The sequence below is a fragment of the Macrobrachium nipponense genome, chromosome 3 (assembly GCF_015104395.2).
Source record: "Macrobrachium nipponense isolate FS-2020 chromosome 3, ASM1510439v2, whole genome shotgun sequence".
NCBI classification, from domain to species: Eukaryota; Metazoa; Arthropoda; class Malacostraca; order Decapoda; family Palaemonidae; genus Macrobrachium; species Macrobrachium nipponense.
Window position 1 is genome coordinate 116,082,394 of NC_087202.1, and position 5,000 is coordinate 116,087,393.

Sequence of the window (5,000 nt, forward strand, 5' to 3'; positions counted from 1 at the left end):
AAATTAGGTGAATCGGAACAACTGCTTTATATTCCATGATTAATGAATACATCTCCCTTACAAAAATAAAGTTCATATCCTTATTTTCTTTTTTATTTTTGTTTTTACAGATGGTTGTAATGAATATCATATCCCCTGATCTCATTAAAGGGGTTCGTGTTATTCCTGAAGCGAAGTTTAGGAGATTGATGTGCAAACACAAAGGTTAAAATAAATAAAGACTTAAGGTTACTAGGCATTCCGTTAATTGACAGATCTCAAAAAAAGCATAAGGAAAATCATACGCAGCAGAATGTAGAAAAAACAAAGGAAATTAATGTGAGGAAAGCAAATATTTCTTATCATTGGATAAATCGTTGTACTTAAGACACCCCATTTAGAAAGATTAGTCTACATTTTATCGAATTTAAACCCAGATAATTGGGCTCTAAACAGTTCTTGTTGTTTCTTTGGGTTTTCTAGTGGTTGAGATGAAGAGAGTGAGGAGTGGACAAAGAGGCAGGTAGAAGTGTACTGATTCTTATTACGTTGTTGTTTAAGATTAAGCTGGCTTTATGCCAACACGGGCTCTTGCTCTAGAGCAGCCCGTAGGTCCTATTACAAGTAAAGGAAATTCAAACATACAGCGTGCGGGCGGAAATGTGGTATCCGACCAGCGAGAGTAAAAATGGATTGGCGATAACCGACTTGTGTCTCTTGCGAGACATATAACTTAGAATATAAAAGCGTACTAAACTTGATCTCATATGATATATACATTGGCGGAAAGCCCGCTGAACGCTCTCAAGGAGGGAAGTAAGAACAACGCGATTGTAGAAATATGTACAGAGGAATTTGCGGATAAAGCGTTGTCCTTACAAGAGAGAGAAGCAAACCCTTTATACTATTTAGAAGGAAATAGAATTGCGATTTTTCATTGGTGATTTCAACAGAGTCGTAAATAATAATCTTACATTATTTTGCTCTTAAATCTTATGAATTTTCCACGGTAATTTTCTTGATATATTCGGCAAATTATCAACGTTGCAAATTAGTAAAATGAAAATTGAATTTAAAGGAGTGATATAGATAGTTACCGTTAAAGTACCGAAACATACAACTGGTCGATGTTTTTTATTGCGTTGTTATTTTAGACTTCCCAATGGTCCAATTTTCACTGATTTTTATCTACTAGAAAAAATTTTATTTTAATCTAAATGCCAAATATGAACGCATTGGTAGAGGGTTAAGGGTCTTCTACCTGAGTAAAGACAGGAAAAGTCTTGTAGAAAGATGATGCTCTGATGAAGAAAGAAAGCAAGAAAGAAAGGATGAAAGAAAAATTCCGGGATTCTCCCCTATTCTATGGGAAAGTCCCATCCTAGAGGGCGTTCATAAATTTCGTTTCGTATATCAACTGTTTAGTCCTAACTCTTTATTTCATTCTTTTTATTTAGCGGATTCTCAGTTTTTTTTTTTTTTTTTTCATTTCTTTTCTTTTCTTTTCTTTTTTTATCTACAGAACACTAGCAACGAGGTCTCAATAAATATGTGGGAAAAGGTGAACATCTCAAAATACGACTAAAATAATATGAATATGATATTCCAACAGGAATACAGATCTAACACTATAAAGACATGGTAAAAATAAGCAGGGATAAAGTAGTTTTCTAAATCGTGTCTAATTGACTAACGGCAGTCTAGGAAGGTATTAATTAGAACGACTGCTTGAAAAAATAATTTAGAACCATTTTTAACAGACAAATACTTGTTAGTAGTTTTCAAGTTCGTATAATTCTGCTGTAAAGTGGATTTGACCCCAAGGTATGAAAACTCGAAAGAACTATGACAGCTTTCCTTATTAGCCTTCCTCCAGCTATACGTATTAGCGATCAAAACCGATCAAGAATAACGGGTTACGAATCGGTTTTAATTTTTTTTTCACAACCGGTTACTAGACCTTTTTAACCAGTTAATCGTATATCGTTCATTTCAGACCAAATCAAGTTGATTAGTACTAAGGTTTTAGAACTTCCCTGCAAGTTATGTGATTTATTTTTCAGATTTTTTGGCTAATGCTAATGATTATGAAAAACTGTGAAAATAATTATTACAGAAATTGATGTATCCTTTCGTTATTATTGACTCAAAAGATGGGTTTATTCTTTCTTTTAGGTTTTTATTATGGTAAATAGTACTCTTATGAGACGTGAAATACTTAGTGGAACGGAGAAATATACATGATGCAATAAGAATAGGAATGGTATTCCTTTGCGCTTAAAAATTAAAACGTTTTGCATTGCTCTTGTATCTAAGATTCGTATCGTATTCGTATCATCGTATGAAATATTTAGCGGAACGGAAAAGGCAGACAGGAAAATTCATCAGGAATCTGAAGAAGACGGAATGATGACTATGATGAGTGAGGACAGCGAAGTAGCTCAACAACAAGATAACGGTCATGCAGAAAAAGAAGAAGACTTTATTGAAAGAATTTGTGAGTGCCATGGATAATTCATCAGGAATCTGAAGAAGACGGAAGGATGACTATGATGATTGAGGGCAGCGAAGTAGCTGTGCAGAAAGACAACCATTATGCAGAAAAAGAAGAAGACTCGTTATTGAAAGAATATGTGAGTGTCATGGATAATTTAACAGCCAAACTTGCCCCAAAAGTTGATAATGTAAATATATTGAATGAAATAAAGTTATGATATTAAATTAACAACAAGTACAATTGTAAATAAACTGTACAATTCTATGTTACGATTAAAGCAGCCAGCGCTGAGGCTGCCAGAGCTTACTCAGTTGCTGGTTTATTTAGCACTAAAATAAGAGCAAATCTTGCTGACAGATCATTTGATTCATTATGTTTTTTTAAAGAGTATTTCAAGGAAAATTACTTTTTTCTAAATCGAAATTGTCTTTTTTCTCTTATAACTTTATAACTACTATTTTTGTCTTCAAGATAGAATCTTGATTGAATATCAGGCATTATAAAAAGTAAACATAGAATATTTTATGTTTCTTTATACTATCCTGAATAATAAACTCATTATCATAAAAAGGAAATGTTTCTTTCATACTGAATGAATAAATGAATAATCAGTATTTTCGTTTTCTTTGTCCTTCAACCAGTCTTGGTTTGCATTTCATTAATCGGTTAAAAACCGGTTATGAAAATTTAAGACGATTATTAATCGGATTTGTATTTTACAGTTAATTTTTAACCCTATAAGACAACATCTACCAGCACAAAAAGTTGTGACAGCCTACAAGCACAAAAAGCTGTGACAACGCCTACAATCACGAATGTATAAGACAAAGTCTACAAACACAAAAAGATGTGCGACGACTACAAGCACGAATTTATAAGACAAAGTCTGCAAGCACAAATAATTGTGACACCGTCTACAAACACAAATAGTTATGACAGTACCTACAAGCACGAATGTGAATGACAAAATCTACCGGCACAAAATTGTGATAACGTCTACAATCACAAATAGTTGTGACAACGTCTACAAGCACAAGTAATTGGCACATCGTCTACAAGCATAAATAGCTGTGACAACGTCTACAATCACGCTTTATTACAACAGTGCCCACAGCGCAAATAAGTGTGACAACCCCTACAATACCTGCAACATGAAATATACAACAACGTCTACAAGCACAAATAATTGTGACAATATCTACGAGCACAAATACGTATGACACTGTCTACAAGCACAAATAACTGTAACAACGACTAAAACACAGATAATTGTGGCAATGAAAACAAGCACAAATCAATGTGACGACATCTAATGCAACACTTTAATGTGACACTGCCTACAAGCATGAATATACTCGCCAACATCTACAAGCACAAATAATTGTGATAACATCTACAAGCTAAATAACTGAGACATTGCCAACAAGCACGAATATACTCGACAACGTCTACAAGTACAAATTAGTGTAACAACGTCAGCAAGCACAAATAAATGCAACATCGTCTACAAGCACAAATAATTGTGACAACATCTACAAGCACACTTGATTGTGACACTGCCAACACGCACGAACAATCTTTACAACATCTACAAGCACAAAAAATTGGGGCAACGCCTTCAAGCACAGCTAATTGAGACAATGTCTACAAACACAAATCATTGTGGCAACATCTGCAAGCATACTTATTTGGACACTGCCTACAAGCACGTTAATTCTCGACAATATCCTTAAGCAAAATTAATTGTAGCAACGCCTTCAAACACAAATGAATGTGACAACATCTAGAAGCCAAATAATTGTGACATTACCTACTAGCACGAATATACTCGACAACGTCTACAAGCACAAATAACTGTGACAGTGCCTACAAGCACATATAATAATTGCAATGTCTACAAGCACAAATAATTGTGACAGCGTCTACAAGCACGAACATATAAATACAACAACGTCTACAAGCACAAATAATTGTGACAATGCCGACAACCATAAATATATACGACATCTACAAGCACAAACACATACAATACCTACAAGCACAAATATATATTTGACAACGCCTACGAAGACGATTATATCAAGCATGAATATATAGGACAACGCCGACAAGCAGGAACCCCGCGCATCCAAGCAGTAGACCTCCAGCCGAAGAAAACGAGATGAGAACTTGGCCTTGCACTAACCCAGAACAAAAAGTGGGTTTGAGATGGCCGTCTGCCGCCTAGGCAATCTACTCTTTCAGAATAACAGAGACAATGCAGCAATAATTCAAAACCACACCGGCAAGACAGAATTCCAGCAAATGAGTTTCTGCCATGATCGTAAAATCCGCACTTTTTAAAACATCAGAGGACCCGGCTATGCTTTTAAAATCAAAAGAAATCCTTACATCCATCAGGCATTAGCGACAATAACCAGGCTCACCTGACGAATGTCGATAGGCAGAGTAATTGTTTTTGCGGCAAAAAGTTCGATATTTTTCCATTAGCACAAAACAGAATATGTCACTGTACTCACTCGAG

The 5,000-nt window shown here is 35.0% G+C and overlaps 1 protein-coding gene across 1 annotated transcript in view; it reads right to left on the reverse strand.

Moving 5' to 3' along the window:
- The window catches only part of LOC135221989 (facilitated trehalose transporter Tret1-like), a 14,513-nt gene that overhangs the window by 9,013 nt on the left and 500 nt on the right, over positions 1–5,000 (reverse strand). The gene's annotated exons all lie outside the window — the stretch shown is intronic.